Source organism: Pinus tabuliformis, chromosome 8 (assembly GCF_031772625.1).
Source record: "Pinus tabuliformis cultivar Carrire ecotype Pingquan chromosome 8, CPIR1, whole genome shotgun sequence".
In the NCBI taxonomy this organism is placed as follows: Eukaryota; Viridiplantae; Streptophyta; class Pinopsida; order Pinales; family Pinaceae; genus Pinus; species Pinus tabuliformis.
Genome location: NC_142294.1, coordinates 1,898,713,799 through 1,898,735,407, shown reverse-complemented (window position 1 = coordinate 1,898,735,407; position 21,609 = coordinate 1,898,713,799).

Genomic DNA, 21,609 nt, shown 5'->3' with positions numbered 1-21,609 from the left:
CTAAAAATTTATGCAATTCTCTTAATAGACAATTAATTTTTCAACTTCATATACCAATTTGTGATTTCTCTAAATACAAAAAGTTCACTTAAATAACAATGAATTGTGATTTCTCTAAATACAAAAAATTCACTTAAATAACAATGAATACACTTCCTTTAACACTTGTTTTAATATGAAAAATACATATAAATAAGAAAAGGAAAAATTGCAATTTATTTGATATTTTAAGAATACAAAAAATTTCAAACATTTTATATAAAAACTAATTAAAATTTTTATAATATTTAGTTAATTAAATATAATGATAAACATAATTTTAATCAATAATTTCATATCTTACTTATTACATAAAGTATTTTAATTTAAAAAATATAAATTAAACCCATTAATTTAGTATCCCAAAACCATACATTTGATACCAAAACTAACATGCTATAATTATATACATCTTATGTAAAAGGCTATTAATAATATCCCAAAACCATACAGGTGATACCAAAACTAACATGCTATAATTATATACATCTTAGATAAAAGGCTATTAATTTTATTGCATATTTTTAAAAATAAATTTAAAGACCATTACTAGGATATAATTGTTGGAAATAATAATTATTAATTATATATTATTAAAATTAAATAACCATAAATAAATATACATTAAAAAAATGCTATTAATAAAATAACAAATATAATTATCGTTAATTAAAATATAGATATAAAAAATTATTATCATTCTAATTTATATAATCTAATTATAAAAACAATAACTAATAAATATATATATTCAACATAAATACCATATGTGAATATCATGAGTTGTGAATACCATAAGTGAGTTCTTCTTTACCTTATTTAAAATGCTTACATTAAATTAATCTTTTTATTTAATTTAATATTTATTTATTTTTAAATAACTTGATTTAGTCAAAATGTAAAACCTTACCTAACATCTCTACCATAGTAGGTTGGAGAGCATTGATGCTATATATATTTAAGTTTTTGATTAATATGGGTTTTTATATCATTTGGTTGATGATTAATATTTCTTTTTTTGAGCTTACACGCACTCTCTAGTTTAGTACGGGGAAGATTTGTAATATTTAACATTTAAAATAAAATAAAATAAAAAACATAAAATTCTCTAGTTTATGTTTTTTCCCATGGTATTCTCAGCAAATGGTTTTTTTATAGAAGCCACCATGAACTCTTCGCAGCAAGAGCTTTTGAGAAAACAAAAATGTTTTGAGGCCCTAACCTCGAAGGAGTTACAAAAATTCCAACCTACTCCAACAAAATCCAAGGCTATACAATGCTTTAATCATTCCCAAAGAAATTTGAAACAAAGCCTCCGGAATCTCTTTAGGATACCATGGATCCATGCTAAAGATATAAAATAAAATAAAATAAAAAACATAAAATTCTCTAGTTTATGTTTTTTCCCATGGTATTCTCAAAAAATGGTTTTTTTATAGAAGCCACCATGAACTCTTCGCAGCAAGAGCTTTTGAGAAAACAAAAATGTTTTTGAGGCCCTAACCCCGAAGGAGTTACAAAAATTCCAACCTACTCTAGCAAAATCCAAGGCTATACAATGCTTTAATCATTCCCAAAGAAATTTGAAACAAAGCCTCCAGAATCTCTTTAGGATACCATGGATCCATGCTAAAGATATACAATAAATTTGTATTGCTTCTAATATAAATTTAACCAGTACCAATCTTCCTACCTAAGATAACCATTGAAACACTAACAAGTGAGCCCTTTTTCTAGCTTGGCCAATAACCACTGCTAATCAACTTCTAGATAACATTTCCACTTTAAGTTGAAGCTCATATATTTAAACCGAGAGTCTAGCTCAAATATTTCATAACGGAAAATAGAACGAATATTTTCAATCTTGTGCATCCCCAAATTATGAACAACAATAAATGACTATCATTGATCACCATCCTCATCGCAACACCAAATAAGCTTAGAAGCTCAACCAATTTAGTCAAATCACAACCTAATCCATTGCATAATATAAGGATGTCATAAAAAAAAAGTAAGTGTGTGATGGAAAACAACTAAGGAACCACCACACCCTAAAAATCCCTTCTACAAACCACATTCTTGATCATAATACTAAGGTCCTGAACAACAAGTAAAAATAAAATTTGGGAAAAGGGACGCCCCTTAGGAAGACCATGTTGTGCTTGGAAAAAATGTGGGGAAAAACCATTTATCCGAACAACAAAGGAGATAGATGTCAAGCATCCCGTGATCCAATTTATAAATTGAATATCAAAGCCCACATGCATGAGAAATAGTTCGATAAAGGATTAATTAACCCGATCATACGCCTTAGTTAGATCAATCTTGAATACAATTCCCTTATACTTTAACATCTTTATACTGTGTAAAACCTCTTGGGCCACCCCAATGGCCTCATGAATTTCACACTCAGCTATAAACATGATTTTTTCTTGTGATAAAACCTTAGAGAGAATAGGATTAATCGTATAACCTTTGAAATGACCTTATAAGCACAATTACATAGTTGAGATTGGGCGGAAATCCTCGAAGGAGGCAGGATTGTCAACCTTTTTGATGAGGACAATGAAAGTAAAATTAGAAAAAACAAGGATATGATCATCTTGATCTGACTCATTCAAAACCCAGACTCCAGAGTAGATCCAATAGAATAAAATCTTTAAAATTAGTGAAAAATTATGTAGCCCACCCATCCAAGCTTGGCATCTTATCTTTTTGGAAACTAGCTAGGGCCACTTTTAGCTCGAATTTTGAAACATTACCCTGCAGTTCCTAGTTCTTGTCTTCCACCTTAAACTACATGAAGAATTACGCCACCATAATAGTTTCAACCATATTTACACCTTGAGGTTCCTCAAAAGAAACTCCTAAAATGAATGACACCCATATTAGCAAGCCCATCAAAGTTTGATATTGACGCCCCTCATCATCCTTCATCCCCCAAATTTTATTTAGTAGTTTCCTACCTTTGGCATATGCATGGAAAAATTAGGCATTTTCATTTCCACTGTCTGGACAAATGGCTGTACTTTTAAGCATCCAAGTATCTTCCTTCTGGCTATACTTTTAAGCATCCAAGTATCTTCCTTCTACACCAAGATATCCTTTCTCCTCTCCATTAATTTGTGATCTATATCCAATAGATCATCCTCCTCCCTCCCGTGGAAAGAAAATGCCAAGTGTTTACCAAAAATTTAATATGTTCAAGATTATTAGCAAATTTCCATACAATACAAACACCCAGCATGCCATCATAAGGTCTCCAAATTTTCTTAACCAGCATAGTAAATGCCTTATCTTTTAGCTAGTGTGCATTCATTTTAAAAGGGATAATAGGTTTGCAAATCATTCCTAGGATCTCTAGATATACCAGGAAATGATAAAAAAATCCCACTTGAACTAACTCATAGCCAAATAAGTAAAAAGGACTAAACAATAGATTTGACCATGAAAAGCCGATCATGACTCTTGGCAACATGATCCTACCCCACCCTTTGATTACTATAGGTGGGTCTCAATCGCTCATGCGGGACATTAGTTAGATGACGAATTGATAGTTTATGGATAAAGAAATTTGTCAAGGCATACATCCTCACCCAATAACCATAAGACTCTACATCACCCAAAGATAAATTTAGGTCACCACCCAAGATTAAATTTGCATGTCTCAAAAGAGAATTCTCATACAATGAATTCCAGAAAGCAACATGATCATCATGTGGCCCATACAACTCAATAAACATGTAAATTTATCCATATCTTAGGAGTATCTGCAAATCCCAAACCAGATTGGACACTCCATAAATTTTTATGCTAGATCTTGCGGGAATCCCATCTCAAGGAAAGAGTTCCAAAACCACCCCAAACATCACTTGCAGTAAAGTGCCAAGAATAGTAATAAGGACTTTAAAATTTTTTATCACACAGTCTCCATCACCAAGGGTTTCTTGAAGAAATATCACGTTAGGGATTTCCAATGAGAACAATCCCTTAAGTGCCAACTTTCTAAGAGAACTTGCTAACCCATGACAATTAAGTGATAAGATCTTTAAGAGGGAACCCTCTTAAGGGATTTTATTTCTCTAAGTGTCCCATCCATAGAAGTTTGATGACTTAAAGAAAATTCCACATTGGCCTTTTCCATTTCCATAAAGATGTTTGACTTCCTCCCCGTCCCTTTAACAGAACATTCCTTCATTGGAATCAAACCCAAACCATGAGGTGGAACCCCAAATCCCAAAATCACAAGACAAGATCGCAAATTGTGTTGAATATCTCCCTCACGTGACTCTCGAGAGCAACCCAAGATCACATAGGTTCATGGAGAAGAGTAATATGATGATCCATAAGGCATAAAACATTGAGTTTTTTGTAAAGAAGGAAAAATAACAAGTATAGAAATTATCCTAGGCATCAACTCTGATCACAAATGAGGACCAATATTCATTGAAGAAAAGCAAGAACCAATATGTAAATTTTGCATTGAAATAGGGATCGAATTACTAGAATCCAAAGAAACAAATCAGATAGTTCAAACCTTCTTGCTATCATCGATGTATAAGCCATTGAAAATGGACTCAAATGGGACATGATCATTGGGCACGAAATGGCTGGAACATTGGTCATATTGTCCTGCACAAATCCACTATCCAGATAGGGTTTGTCATTGGCTGCACCTAAAGCCCCCCCTTCTGTCTAATGTTTCTTTTTTGTATTCCTTTCATTTGAAAAACATTTGAAAGAGAGATTATAATTGTTCACCAAGTGTCCTTTCTTATGACACCTCTTGCAGTGAAAGGGAAGGCCTTCATAGTCAATATCCTAAAGATGAATTCCCCCATTTCTTATATTTATAGTGGCGTGCAGCATTTTGCGTAAATCTAAGCAAGCCAAAACCCTAGAAAAAACTTATCCTAATTTTATAGGAAGGAATAATAAACATCTAGAAAACACCCCAAAATGGGATTTCATCCATCCGCTCCTTACAAGCATTGAAGAGATGAATTCATAATTTTAAGATAGTAAGAGTGGAGTCTATGGAGAAAACATCCTTCACAACTTAGCCCACATCCTCCTTTGTATTAAAAGGTAGTTGAATCCAACCCATGGCTGAAAGAAAACATTACGAGAAATACAAACCACAAGTTTCATGTACTTGTCATGTCACTCTAGGATGGTGCCCAATCAAAATTTCCACCCTCAAAAATTGCCATTGGTGATTGCTCTACCAATTCTACTGCATTGGCAATTTCAACATCATCCCCAATGCAAAGACTATAAGGAACTAGATTGAAATCGCCTTTTAGGGCCGAGGATTTCTTTTTAATTTTGGTAGGAAGACCTGAAATAGAACCCTTTCTCTTGAATCTCATTGACAAAAACCCCATGTGCTAAGACATCTAGCCACAAACCAACAGGAAGTTCCTCATTAGGCTATGTTAGGCTAACAAATCTCTAAGGCACTCCCCCCTTGACATAATGATCCACAGGGATAAAACATGCCCTCGGGAAGAAACCCTCAACACAGCCTTAATTGTTCAACTGTGGAGGAAATAAGAAGGTGTAGGAACCATCACCGGATCCTGGAAAATAAAAAAGACCACTATTAAAATCCTCAGTAACCAGGCTGGCAAGTTCAAAATGCCCATCATTTGAAAAACTAGGAAATTAGTGAGTAAAACCCCCTACTAATTCCTGAAAGGAAAAATCCACCGAGGAAGGAAAGAACCCAACACTTGTTGACACTAGTGTGTTAAACAAATAAGTGGCAGAAGACTAGATGCGCCCCAAAACCAATTGGCTAGGGTCCTATGATAACCCTTCAACTGAGTTTGAGCCCTCATCCACAAACCCAAAATATTGTGTTAGAAGACCACTATTAGTAGCCACTACACCATTTGAGACAAAAATGGAGCCCCGTATTCAATAACTCTTGGATTTGCATCTTGATTTATGTGCTTTTCGTCACTAACATCCTGTACGTGCCAATGTTAGGAAGAGGAAAATCTGGTTGTAATTGTGTCACATGTTGAATTCTTCTCTTGGGAGGTAATCACTTTGGTTCATGAAGCATTTCAACATATTGGTTAACTACGTCAACCAATTCAGATTTCAAATTTGAATCACAAGCTTTAAAATCTTCATTATCAACATACTTTTTGGGTTTGATCATGAGAAGCACAAAATTCTTTCTCGAATTCACTAGTACTTTCATTTGCCCTGCATTAACAAGTGAAATATTTATTTTATTATTGTGAGCTCTCACAATATATTCCACTCCATTTTTGAATAAATGATATTTATTTTCATGTCGATGGAAGATAGATTTTATGTCATAAAGGTACGAGCTACCCAAAACGATTCCATGGATATCTAACGGCACAACATCAAGCTCCACTTCATCTATGAAATTTGCAGTAATAGCAAATCTGAGTTTACACTTTCTAGTAACCTGCAATTGTCTATTGTCACATACCCATCCAAGGGGATACTACTTATGATGTGGAAGAGTTTCCATATTTAAACTCTTGACAATGTTTTCAGAGATAAGATTGGCTTCAGAGTCGCTATCGAACAACATATCAATCTTCTTATGTTTTTAGATCACCCTTATGTGAAACAATTATATTCTCCTCTTTTCATTTGGAGTTTCATTTTGCGAGTATAAAGAACTAGTGCTAGAAATGGATTATTTTCCTTCTAACCACATGGATGTGAGTTTAGTCTCATCACCAGAGTTGGATCCCAAATCCTGTTGAGTGGTTGCAGTTATCTTTTGTTTTCCCTTGTTGTTGTTTCTTTTTGGTTTCATTTCGGGATGAAGCTTCCAATAGTGAGCTTCATTGTCACCCTCTTTGGAACAGTTTTGCATGTAATTTTCTCTCCTTCCTTTTTAATAGATGAAATTTTCTTTCCCTTCCCTTTGAATCATTTTCTTTTCCCTTTCCCTTAAATTGTTTTTTGCTACCTTCTTCTGGGGTGTTTTTCCCTCTTGCCTCAAGATGAGTGGCTCACACACACACATCATCTAGATTATTGGGATTAAACATTAAGTTAGTATGCCTAAGGTAATTTTGTAATCTACGCCTAACATCAAAGACCTTTTTTGTGAATTCTTAGGTGTAATCTTGCACATTTTGACCTTTTACCAGTCTAAAGTTTTGCCAATTCATGATGGATTTCTGCATATAAGCTAGAGGGTCAAATTGTCTTTTGATTGCAACAATGAAATCATCTCAAGAAATAGAGATCTTACCATGCTTTTTAATATCCTCTTGGGTCTTTAATTCCCACCATACTAGTACTGCACCCTCCATTATCAAGGAAGCTAACTGAATCTTTATGTCATCCTCTTGAATTTTTTGAATCCTGGAATAGACCTCCAACTGACGAATCCAATTATCAAGCTGCTCTGCATTCACTTCGCTATTATACATGGGTAACTTGAATTTAACATTAGGTTTAAAAAAGGGTGATTTACCAGTCGCTTTTCAAGAATGATGATGAGTATGAGTAAGGGTTGTATTAGTGGAAGAGTATGAAGATGCTTGTGAAGAAGATGAAGAAGATGGTGGAGAGGGTGGAGATTTGTTTCTATTCCCGTTACCCCTTTTCCCATTGCCTCCTCTTGAATAGCCTTCTCCTTTGGGAGGTTTGGAACTTTCTCCCTAAAACTTGTTATTTCTCTCTTCATAGACGACCTTCACCATATTTGTCATATCAAAGAAAGCATTTATGAAGTTCTTATCATCTTTTGTGATGTTTGTAGGTTCTCCTTCATCAGACATGATCTCTGGAGTCTCAAATGAAACTTGAGGCTGAACTGGTGTTGTAGATCGTGGCAACCTTGTTGTTCTTCCCCTTCACCCAACTTTAGGGCTTCCAACCAGCTTTCCTTCACCTCTTTTGAGTTTTAACCTTGTAAGCATGACATAAACTTGCAAACAATTAAATCCTTCTTTCACAAAGAAAAACTAGTGCTCTAATACCAGATTGATATAATTTAGAATATTTGTTTACAGTGCTAAGATATTCCTCAGATTATAAACAAAATTCTTTCATTGTGCTTAAGGATTTGTCAATTTTTTCAAGTTAAATGAAGAGTTTTTATGTTAATTTTATGAGCAATTTAACATAAATCAGAAACTCAACAACAACATAAACATGTATATATCATCATCAAAAACAAATTACAACAAGCACATGATAAAGGAGTTCACCCCTCTTGGTCTATGTCTCCTTGGTCTAGCTTCCAATGGCTTGGGCCTCTCTATTGTGCTCAAAAGTGTAAAAATATGTGTTTACAATGCTCAAATACTTCTGAATCCTGCTCCCCTTAGTCCAAAATACTAAAAAATGGCTATCTAGCATCTTTTTGCAACCAAATTGGTGAAAAGCTGAAGAAGTTATGACTTCTCCTAGTTCTCCCACTATTCATTCCACAAATTGCTCCACATCCGACAAAAACCCACAATTCCACTCCAAAAATCCGCTAACTGAGTGAGACTTTTTCCAAGTGGCAAGCCATAATCCGTCGGTAGCGACTATTCATCACAAATCACAATCAGCAAGGACCAGTGGCTTAAGGTTTATGTACACAGCGGTGATTGTGCAATTACGATTTTGTGGACCCGACGACACTATAAAATGCAGCTAATGAAAATCTCACATCGGGGAACTTTATCGCACATTGCAGTTCAGTGGTGCCTTGGCAGGTAATCATAATGTGGGACATGCACCGTTGCGGTTTGCGATTGCAATATCACATTGCACCCCAAACCCTGTTGGGGGCTGATTATTTAACACTGACCCTTTGCTGATTTGTGATTGTGATCCACCGCATCGCACCTCCAGTCATTTTCTTGCTAACCATCTCGCCTGCCTTATCACATCACACCCTTCCCTGCACAGGGGTCATTTTATAATGCCGATTTGCCAGCGATTTTGATTTGTGACACGTGGGGGCCAATGGAAGCTTGCCACTTGGTGCCTCCTCATTCACTGAAGGACCTTGCCACATCATCCAATCTTTCCATGTAAGCAAGTTAAATGTAAATGTTTCCTTGATATAACTTCTGCATACGAGCTCAGATTTGAGTGTCGTTCACACCGTTGGAATCAGAATGACGATTTGTTTGATATGAAGCTAAAATTAACAAGATTTTGAAACTTTTATTCTTGAGCATAATTTTGAGCACTTGATCACACACTTTGCATTATCTCACATATTTATGCATATATGACCTCATCTTTGGCCAAAAATAAAAATGGTCTAGCAACCCAAGTGCCTTGTCCACAGCAAAATTCCTTTCTAATCATCCATTGTGATTTTCTTGTATCAGATTCTCTCTCACTAAGAAACTAGGAATACATAATTAATTGTTCTTGAACAAAAAGCCATCTTGCAACATAAACTCCTTCCATGGGTTACTATCTCTACTAAAGGGGCTATTGCATGCTTCAAAGGCTTCTTGAAAATCAACATCAACCTCACATAAGTCCTTTAAATAATCAAAGGCCAAAATTTGTACATGGCACTCTTTTATGATCAAACTCCTCTTGCTCAAAGCATTGGCTACCTTGTTCGCTTCCACATTCATATGTTTCAGAACAAAGGTGAAACTTTGTAGGAATTCCACCCACTTGACATGCTTATGGTTCAACTTGTGTTATTGCATTATATATTGTAATGTGGAATTGTAATAGAATAGATCAAACTCCCTGAACATCAAATAGTGTCTCCAATGCTTCAAAGTTCGAACCACCACATAGAATTACTTGTCATAAGAGGAGTATTTTTGTTTTGACTCATTCAACTTCTTGGTAAACTATGCAACAAGTTTACCGTGTTGACTCAATACTGCTCCAATGGCTTTTCTACTGGAATCACATATGAATTGGAGAAGTTGTTTGAAGTCAGGTAAATCCAAAATTGGTTTCTCGGTGATCTTTGTTGGGCTAATTTATTAACAAAAATTAACACAAGTATTTAATTATCAATCTGGGTTTGTAAAACTTGGAGGCAAGTCCACAGTATATGGATATCAGATGTAGCCAAGCTTAGAAGATAAAATTTGAAGAGTTAAGGAAGTACATATTACAAATATAAACCTATTTTAACAATTTCTAATTCACTTATGTAATATGTGAGGGATGAGGCTCCATAACTTAGGAGAAACAGGTTGTCCTTCCCTACAATAATACTTTCATGAAGAGAAATCTCAAAGCACTAATTAACAATGGCTTATGATGCAGAAGATGTAAAAGAAGAGGCTCCTCACTAAGGAGGACCAAATTGTCCTTCTTCACAATTCTACTATATCATAATCACCATTGCTTCAAACCAGAAATGCATAAATAACTTCAAATAAGAAAAGGAGAATGAAATTCATTTTTAGTTCAAGATAAAATAGAAGGGGTATTTAACTTAAATTCTTATGTGTCCCTTCATATGTAGATTAGAATCAAACCAATATCCATTCAACAATCATCACACATTAATTCAAATAAGCAAATGTGAAACAAAACATGTAAACAAATCTAAGGCAACTAGTTCATGAAAGCTAGTTTAACAATGAAGTGTACTTAGCTTGGAGTGAGGGCCCTCCATCCTTGCCTTGCACACTTGAGGTTGTTATTAAATGTTGAAACTTCAAGCACTTATCCACACTAATGAACAGAAAAATGAAAGTAGAACAAGTTCTTCTAATTAACCTCCAATATTCAAATGTCTCAGCATAAAGTTATATAAAAATTACATATCATAAGCCTTCAAAGTCTTGGCTTAAATAGAAGTTTATGAAACAAACCGATCTAAATTCTCTCTAACAATCATATCTATTCATATCCATCTATCTAAGTCGAATTCATTCAATCCATCCCAAGAAATATGGACAATCCCATGTAATCACAAAACTGCGCTATTTCCTAGGGATTTTTTGGGTGACTAGTCATGTTTGACCAGCCTTAACCGGGCCTAATAAAGCTTTTTTTGACTGAACCATGTGGAATTAGTTTAGTCCTAGTTCCTAAGCTTTCCATTCATGCATCCAGCTTGAGCCCAAGTGTCTTGCAAATATGTCATCCACATAGCTATTACGAGAATTTCTGGTTTTGTCCAAAATTGCACTTGAAACTCAATTTTCATAAAAACTTCTAGAAATTGAAAAATTAAAATTAAATACCTGAATATGCATAAAATACATCAAAATGAGATGGATGTGATGGAAAATGGATGGAAAATATAAGGATTAAATAAGTTTCTTTAAGCAAAAATAGACCAAAACTAAGGGCCAACATCTCCCCCTTGCTTACTCTCAAGCATGTCCTCATGCTTGCCTCTGTCTCCTTAACCTTTTGCTTCTATATGCTGATTGGCCTGCTGATGCACCTGTGGCTCTGACCCTTGAAGATGAAGCTTTCTCTTGAGCTACCTGTAAAATGATATCTATGCATTCATGTACTTCTTCTCCTTTTTGTAGATGACATTCTTTACTTTTTCTCCTTTTATTCCCTCTATTTTTTCTAAAAAGAAATTTCATCATTTCTCTTTGAAGTGTTGCTCTTTGTAATATTCTTCACCTATTAGTGGAAAAATTATGGCTTGGGCTATGTATTCTGGAGTGATGGGAACAAGAATGTCTCCAATGTGTGATGAGGTTTCACCATCAACATACAAATAAAAAAACTTTATATTCCTCCTCTGATGATAAAACACCAATATATCATTTTGGATGAGCAGTTTCAGAGAAGACAACAAATAAAACTTGAAATTTGTAATACATTCTGACATAGGATTCATGTCCCTCTCAAATTAGCAATATCAACAACTTTAGTTAAAGGAGCTAATATCCAGTTGCCCTTAAATCTCACTAAAAGAAGCCAATCTTTTTTTATGACTAAGCATTCACTTTCAATTTAGCCACTGTTTTACCCACACAATCTACAAAATAGGGGTCGAAAGAACCATAAAAATATCCCAAATAGAAATGAATTTGAGAAAATTGCCTGTGCAAAGCCTAATTAGGCTCATTCTAAAGAAAACCCATGTTTTCGTTTTTCAAATTTAATTTTCTTTTGCTCATAAAAACCAATGAAAAATAGCGGCTTCTTAAAATTGAAATGCATTTCTGAAATTGAATGATCATTTAGTTTGAAATCATTTTTTCTCTTCAAATGCTTCTCCAGTATCCTGCTTACCTCTTTTCTGATGCCCTTGGCAAAGAGATGAAACCAATCCTCAAAAATATGAACTTATTGCTTCCGCAAACACAAAATTTTGATATAGAAAGATTATAAAAGCATAATAAACATGTTTTTATTAATCTACTTCTTATATTCTATCCTCTGTTTCATCAATTAAAAAAAAAAAAACTCCTTTGTCGCTGATGTAGAATTCTTTGTTTCCATTTATCAACACTCTGCTTTTTTCATGCAAACCAAATATCCTTCTTTATACACACCTCTGTAAAAATTGAACTCTGTTTTGAAAAGAAATATATAAAGAAAACAAAAATTATGTTACAATTTTTGTTTTTCTTAATATAATCTCACACTAGCTTTTTTATTCCCTGAGTTTAAATTGAGGCAATATGTATAAATTGACATGCAACACTTCACTGTTCAATAAACAATATACAACACTTCATTGTTTATACAATCAACATATGACAATCAGTGTAAATTTGGCTTTGCGCAATCAAATATAAGCCCAATACTCTATTTTTATTCATCAATTCCTTCATGCAATCAAACTGAAACTCATTCTTCTATCACACTGTCTGATCATAAATAAAAATGAACAAGTGTAGTTGTAAACTTGGCTGGCTATACGTTTTACAAAGGCTACACGTTTCAAAACTACACAAAATTCCTCATTTCATGGAATCAAAATTTATTAAGAGACTCTGTTTTAGAATTTCGTGGAAGATTTGTCTCTCTGAGTTGAGTTTTGTTTCATTTTCCTCCTTCCTACAGTTAAAAAAATGTTCATAATCTTGAAGCTATGTCACAGTCCCATTAAATTCTGTGCATTAAACTTCACTTATAAACACTTCGTTTTAGCTGCAACTTGGAGATTTTATAGAGTATACCTAACCGCTATTGAAGTGTCATAATCCCTTGATTCGTGGCCCACTTAGCTATGTTTCATATCATTTCCTACTATTAAGCATTATTTTAGAAAACCATTGGGTTGACTAGCGGCACAAACGGATGACAAACAGAAGTTGTGTGCTTTCATATCTCGGCGATCTTTCGAAAAAAACCCCAAGATTTCCTCATGAACTTTTGTTGCATTTATTAAAGAGAATCAAGCTTTAGATCTTACCTTTGCTTCTCACGAGATTTTTTAACTGACTCCACTTCCTCCATCGACTTACCCTTCTTATCTCTCCAAGTCCTCAACACTCAATTTCTACCTTCATTTCTTCTGTCAAAACGTTTTACTTCCCTCAACTCTTGGTCAATGGCATCTACCACCTTCCTGAGCCTCTCAATGGTTGTGATGGCAACAAATTTGCGACTCTGAGCTTCAACAATGGCGGAGCTCTTCTCTGTTGAATGCACAAGGTTTATTTCTCTATTGTTTCAAAACATGTTGACCGTTTTGTTATTTTATTTTCATCCTCTGATCGGAATGAAACGTGGCTTATTTCCTCAGATTTTTTTGTATTACATAACATCAAACGTTCATTGCATTATAACTCAGGTTGATTCATTATGTCGCTGCCGATATACCTTATGATTTGTGGTTGTCCTCCAATCCGTTGTGGGTGTCCTGTAACCAACCCGCAATACCATATAACATATATACTATGACTAGCATATATACTATGTTTTGATTTCCATGTTGGCTGCATGAATCATGGTTTTATTTTTCACTTTTGCCATTACCTACGATTGTTTGCATTCATCATTCATCACTTTGCATTGTATTTCCACCATATGAACCATACACCCCATCGTATTGCGCTTTTCATAACCTTACACCCCATATAACATAAATTGTTCGATTTGATTTGTTTAATGGCTTTTCATAATGTGCATGTTTTCCATTTATTGCAATGTATTTCCTTAATTTTAAAATGACCATTTTTTAGGTCATGTTTAAAATTTTTTCCATAGGACTAATGTTTATATGGTTGTGTAGGTTTCAACTTATCCCATTTGATCGCTTTTTCTTTGAGGAAAAATACTTAGGGTTACGGAATGTTAGGGTTATGGAATGAATATGGAATGTAGGAATTAAATATAGGATGTACATAGGTAAATGTTAAATGATACTTAGGATAATGGGTATAAAATAATAGGTATAAGATGAGGGTAATGTAATGAATATAAAATATGCATTCAGGTATTAACTTAATTTTAACAAGCTCTAAAAATTTCTTAAAATTGGAATTTGTAAGAGCAAAATTTTGTACTCACAATACTTGTATTTCCCTGATAATATTGGATGATGTATTCTGCTCCTTGATGATGTCCTCTGATCAAATGTCTTAGATAGATTGAAACATAGAATTTATTTCTGCCTTCTATTCTAGCATCTTTCATTGATTCTGGTCCATTGATGATGTCGTTCGGGTCCCTCTGCAATTTATTCATAATAACTCAGGTCCCTTTTGTCATGTACATTTTTATGCAATATTTACATGTTTTTGCTAACATTTCAGGTCTCAACTACTATTGATTTCAAAAATATTTTAGGTCCCAACTGCCAATAGTACAAGTTCTGTTGTCAATTCAGTTGCACAATTAAGTTTCTTTTGTGACCTTCCCCCTTGCTGATGGGAAGACTTGTCCTCAAGTCTTGTTTATTTTTGAGGATGATTCCTAGAAAATCAATCTGAAGAAATGGTAAAACAAAATAGAGAATTCATATTGGCCAAACAAGTTGGTTTTCCTATATGAATTAAAGTTTGTATTGTGCCACTTTCGTGGATTTTCACAACCAAACTCCTTTATTATTTTTCATCTATTTCTATTTTTTCTTTTCTTTTCTGGATGGATGTGGGGTGTAATGGAATAGGGAAGTATGAAAAGCTTATGAAAACGGGTTATATTGAAGTCATGATTTAGTAGTAAATGGATAGATAATAAGTCTGGACTTCAACATGCATGATCACAGAGCTTAACATACAATATGGATAGATGGATGAAATCATGAACAATATGGCTTATGAAAGGCTTCTTTGGAAATTGATGTGACATGAATGGTACAAAACTTGACTACTTCTGATGATTAGCTTCATGTCTTTTTGCCTCGATCTCGATCATGTTGTAGGGTTTGTTAGTGTTGTTGGTCAATAACTAAAGACAAGCTTCAAGAGTTTGAGTTTCATTGAATGAACTCAACACCGGGTGAATTTTCACTTTGCTTTGAATTGAAAATTTATATTCATATTTTTAAATATGAATTTAAAATATAATTTGAAAAGTACTTTATCCATGGAGTTCGCTCCTTCATTCTTCCTATGACCTGTAAAAACATAGCACTTTCCTGCAATACAATATTAGATGATGGAGAAAGAGAGGTGTATAGTCTCTCTTCTTCCAATAAATATTTAAATCATTATAAGCATTGTTTAGAAAATAAGTCCAAATATGATATACAAACAAAATGCATTTATTTACCCCTTGAGGAATGGTGTCCAGGCTACACCTCCTAGCGGTATTTTGTTTACAAAATATTCATTTTAAGTCCAATTAGAGTGATTCCAAAGCCACGTTGAAGTGAATTAATATTGCTACCTCTAGTATAAACAAGTTTCCAAAATGGTTTAAAATGATATGGTAAAAATTATAAGGAGTGCCATGTTTGATAGAGGTGCTTGTTAATTTTTAACAAGACCAACAGTCACTATTTGAAGTGTAAATTCTTCGATAAAGATTGGATGAATGATTCCACTTGGATATTAAAGTATATTCACTTTTTTATTTCCAGTATAAATAGGTTTTAAAATTTATTAGGCTTGATATCACAAAATTGGTGATGAACAGGCCTAGGAGGTAGAGTTTTACTATGCTGGTTTGAAAACATGCAGTCACTAAATGTGGCATAAACTTTTCCTTTCACCTCCAAATGGGATCATTCAAATTGTGTATTAAATTATAATTGAATATATATCTCCCATATAAACAGGTTTTGAAAAAAATATGATTTGGTATTTCAAATATGTCGATGAACAGTCAAGACTTACAATTGTTACCATGCATATTTTTTTAGAAGAAGTTAGTATTTTAAGAATAACGTTTTCATATGATCCCTGATTGAAGTGATTCAAATTTATTTTGAAACTAAATTCCAAGGGCTATCTTCCTTATGAATTTCATATAAAAATGTTTCCATTAGACACCTCAAATATAGGTTGTACTAACTCTGTCCTCAACATTTCACTTGAGACCTAGTTTTGATTTTGATCACATTTTTATTTGTGATATAAACTGAAAACTTCAAAATGGATTCCAAAACTAGATTTCAAGAGATATGTAAAAAAAAACATCATTTCAAAATGATCTTATATTGTTACGGAAAATAGGATTGTTCTTACTGCATTTTGCCATGTAGTCCTTTCGAATGAATATTGAACAATGATTTGAAGAAATATTCATGACAGTTGGAAACAAATTTATTATGGAAGTATTATTGTGAATTCATTCTACTTGTTTATTTATTCTATTCTATCCTATTCTATTTTAGAAAAAAAATTAATTCTCTCAAATATAAGAGAATTTCCAATGCATCCATTTTCGTAACAAGATCATGAGTAAACTCACATCCAAATTTGAAAAATATACTTTAATGAATTTTTGGACATGAAAATTTATTTGATCATAAAGCTTTAATGAGAAAGAATGTCGAAAAATGGAGTAGTGTTGTAGCCTATTCTTTAACATCATTTGTTAGATCTTGTCTTGCAAATGGATTTTGTAGTTATTATTTTTATTTTTTTTGTTGGGGGTTTTTTTTGGGAATCTACTTTTAGGATCTCTATTTCTAGGCATAAATAAACATAACTAAGAGAAATGTATCTTAACTAATATTTTTTTAATCAAATTTTTTAGTGTTTTTTTTTACCTTCTATTTGACAATGTTGATAATTGCCTCCCCACGACGCCAAAATGTTGACCTAATTTATTAGTAAAAATTAACACAAGTATTTAATTATCAATCCAGGTTTTTAAAACTTGGAGGCAAGTCCACAGTATATGGATATCATATGTATCCAAGCTTAGAAGATAAAATTTGAAGAGTTAAGGAAGTACATATTACAAATATAAACCTATTTTAACAATTTCTAATTCACTTATGTAATATGTGAGGGATGAGGCTCCTAACTTAGGAGAACCAAGTTGTCCTTCCCTGCAATACTACTGTCATGAAGAGAAATCTCAAAGCACTAATTAACAATGCTTTATGATGCAGAAGAGGCTCCTTAATAAGGAGGACCAAATTGTCATTATTCACAAATCTACTATATCATAATCACCATTGCTTCAAACCAGAAATGCATAAATGAATTCAAATAAGAAAAGGAGAATGAAATTCAGTTTTAGTTCAAGATCAAATAGAAGGGGAATTTAACTTAAATTCCCATGTGTCCCTTCATATGTAGATTAGAATTAAACCAATATCCATTCAAACAATTATCACACATTAATTCAAATAAGCAAATGTGAAACAAAACAAGTAAACAAATCAAAAGCGACTAGTTCATGAAATCTAGTTTAACAATGAAGTGTACTTAGCTTGGAGTGTGGGCCTTCCACCCTTGCCTTGCACACTTGAGGCTGCTATCAAATGCTGAAACTTCAAGCACTCATCCACACTAATGAACAAAAAAATGAAAGTAGAACAAGTTCTTCTAATTAACCTCCAATATTCAAATGTCTCAGCATAAAGTTATATAAAAATTACATATCATAAGCCTTCAAAGTCTTGGCTTAAATAGAAGTTTATGAAACAAACTGATCTAAAGTATCTCTAACAATCATATCTATTCATATCCATCTATCTAAGTTGAATTCATTCAATCCATCCCAAGAAATATGGACAATCCCATGAAATCACAAAACTGCCCTATTTCCTAGGGATTTTCTGGGTGACTAGTCATGTTTGACCAGCCTTGATTGGTCCTAATAAAGCCTGTTTTGACCGAACCAAGTGGAATTAGTTCAGTCCTAATTCCCAAGATTTCCATTCATGCATCCAGCTTGAGCCCAAGTGTCCTGCAAATATGTCATCCACATAGCTATTATGGGAATTGTTTATTCTGTCGAAAAATGCACTTGAAACTCAATTTTCATAAAAACTTCCATAAATTGCAAAATTAAAATTAAATACCTGAATATGCATAAAATACATCAAAATGAGATGGATGTGATGGAAAATGGATGGAAAATATAAGGATTAAGTAAGTTTCCTTAAGCAAAAATAGACCAAAACTGAGGGCCAACAATCTTCCTCTTCAAGAGATGCAAACTTTTTTATCTTGTTGTTTTCCAAAAAAAGGGTTTATCTTTCTTAATTGTTTCAATGATGGGTGTGAAAATACCACTAAATTTCTTTATGAAATTTCAATAAGCTAGCTAGGCCATGAAAGCTCCTAACTTCGAAAATGTTCTTGGGTGGAGGCCAACTTATAATCACCTATATTTTCTCTGAATCCATTTTCAATCCATCCTTTAAAATGACAAAGCCTAAATATACCAACTCATACCTCATGAATGTAAATTTATTCAAGTTAATCAACCGTTTCTCTTGTTGCAACCCTTCTACAACATAACTTACATGCCTAAGGTGTTCTTCTTTTGTTTGGATGAAAACCAAAATATCATCCAAATAAACAATAAAAAAACTTACTGATGAACTCCTTGAAGACCACATTCATCAAATGCATGAAAGTACCTGGTAAATTTTTCATTCCAAATGGAATGACCAACCATTCATATAGTCTGCCATTAGTCTTGAAAATTCTCTTCCACTCGGCCCCCTCTATGATCCAGATCTAATGGTAGCTTCTTTTCAAATCAATCTTTGAAATGCAAGTTTTTCCACTGAAACAATCCATCATGTCATCCATTCGTGGTAATGGAAATTTGTATCTAATTGTGATCTTGTTTATTTCTCTAGAATCTGTACACATACTCCACTATCCATCCTTCTTTGGACTTAGTACGACAGACATAGCGCATGGACTCAAGCTCTCTCTAATTAACCCTTTGTCCAACAAATCCTCAACATGTTTCCTTATTTCTTCATTTTCTTTGGGTGTCACTCTGTATGTTGCCTTATTTGGAAGGCTTTCTTCTCGTATCAAGTATATATGGTGGTTGATGCTTCTTTTGGGTGGAAACTCGCTTAGAAAATTATCTACAACAATATCACTAAACTCATGCAATATTTGTAGAATCTCAATAGGTAAATATGAAATTTCAGTGTGCATAAGTATTACCTTTGGCTTGAAAATTACCACATAGCTGACCTCCTCTTTATCCATTTGCTGTAGAAATTATTTACCACTCAACAACAGTTCTTTGGGGTTGCTTTTCTCAGTTGTGATTTCCTCCTTCAATGGTGTTGGTTTGATGGGCCCTGACCCAGGTTCAACGTTTAGTCACCCAAGAAAATTCCTACACTACTGGCCCTTTCGGCATCAATCCACGGAGTGTAGATTGAAGTCTCACCCGAAGCAGTATGGGGAGATGCACGAACCAAGTTTCCACACCGTAAGATCGTTGTGATGTCGGTTTTATACCCTAACCCTTCCTTTGCGTAGACTGATAAGCCTATAGGGCTTATCGATGTACTTCTCTATTAGTCTTTGAGAACCTCCGTGAAGGTATGCGGTTGTCCTTCATGTAACCCTAACAAGCAATCTCAGCACTTACGTGCCTCTGTAACTACTTTGTTGTATAGTTCTCTAAATTATCTTAAGTGTTTTCCAATTCTATCATGCAATTTAGATTATCTTTGTGTGAACATATATCTCTACTTGCATTCATATAACAGAGGAAAACATATAAATTCGCGCATCAATTTAGCAATCAAACATAAACCCGGTGCTTAACATAACATAATCGCATGCAATTGAAAGAAGTAAAATACATAGCAATTTCATAATACTCTTCTTTATTGATGATCTAGATGTTCAGTACAGACTCTTACTACCCTGCACACACAGTTGCAGTGATCTGTCCACTCAGCTGCAAACTTCTACCCTAGGCCTCTGCGCACTCAGCTGCAAAGCCTTCTTCCTACACTAAGATTCTCGCTCTTAGATCCTTTACAGAATCATCAAAGACTTCAATTTATTGAACTGACTCAGACTCTTCTAATACCTCCTTTTTATACAATCCCATGGTCTGTAGACCAAGGCGGATCTCAACAAGTCGACACAACCTATCTAGACTAAGGGTAGAAGCCCTTTTTTACTCTTGATAACTTCGCACTCCACAACCACAAAATGTGGAGAATTTACATTTCTTTATACGAAATTCGGGCCTTTTACCCAAAAACTTGGGTTTTTAACCCCAAAATTCACGCCATGGGACCCATTCCCAACAGGCCCCCAACACTAACATGGGGACCTGTCCTCGAGTCGCTTGGGCGATGTGAAGATGTTGTTGCGAAGACCTCCCAGCTATACTTGGACTATTGTAACCTTGGCAACACACTGTGTTTCTGCTTGCGTCATCTCCTCAACTAGCTGCTCTGTCGCTGGCCCTGTAATATCTAACTATACCTTCTACTGAGTCACTTGCAGACCAACCAACTTTCCTTCGATGGTGGCGGTGAGCGCATAGGCTTCATCAAGCCAAGGCCCTATTTTGGCCTTGAGGACACTCTCTTTGCACTGCGCTACATCCACCTGCTCCTTTAGTACCTTTGCCTCCTGCAGTTTGGCTAGCCTCTGTGTAAGGGCAACAACGCGTATCGTCTCTTTGACTTCATCATATCGTTGCTGCACCTCCCGATCCTCTGTTTCCAACCTTTTCAAAGTGGGATCTTCCTAAAAATTGGTAATCACTTCGATTGCTTGCTCAAAGAGTGTGGTACACTTCGTTGCAACGTTGTTTACGATTGCCACGACTTCCTTCATAGTTTTCTCACGCTGCTTTCTAACTTCTGGCAGGGTTGAAGGTCGGGCCTTCAACTGTAGTTCTGCGATCTTGAGGTTCAGGTCAAACTGAACCTTCACCAACTTTGTTCTGGTGTTGCACACTCTAGCAGTGAGCTTCCGAATATGCACATCTACTAGCTCATCATCCTGAATGGCTAGCCCTGGGACAGACTAGCATGCCTCAGCCAACACCTTGTTCATGCACTCATTTTTGTCTGTGATGGCTTTGACATGGTTGATAGAAGAATCTCTTTGTACCATCACTCGAGCATTGTTGACTTTCTGCTCACTGATTACCTATAATGCACGTTGTTCGTGGGCCTGTAGTTCTGTGATCATGCCATCTTGCAAATTGTGAAGCACCTCATTGGGAAGTGCAACCAAATTGATCCCAAATCCTTTGAGGGCACTAACGGTGGGCCTATCAGCTTCAGTCTCTGTGGTTAGT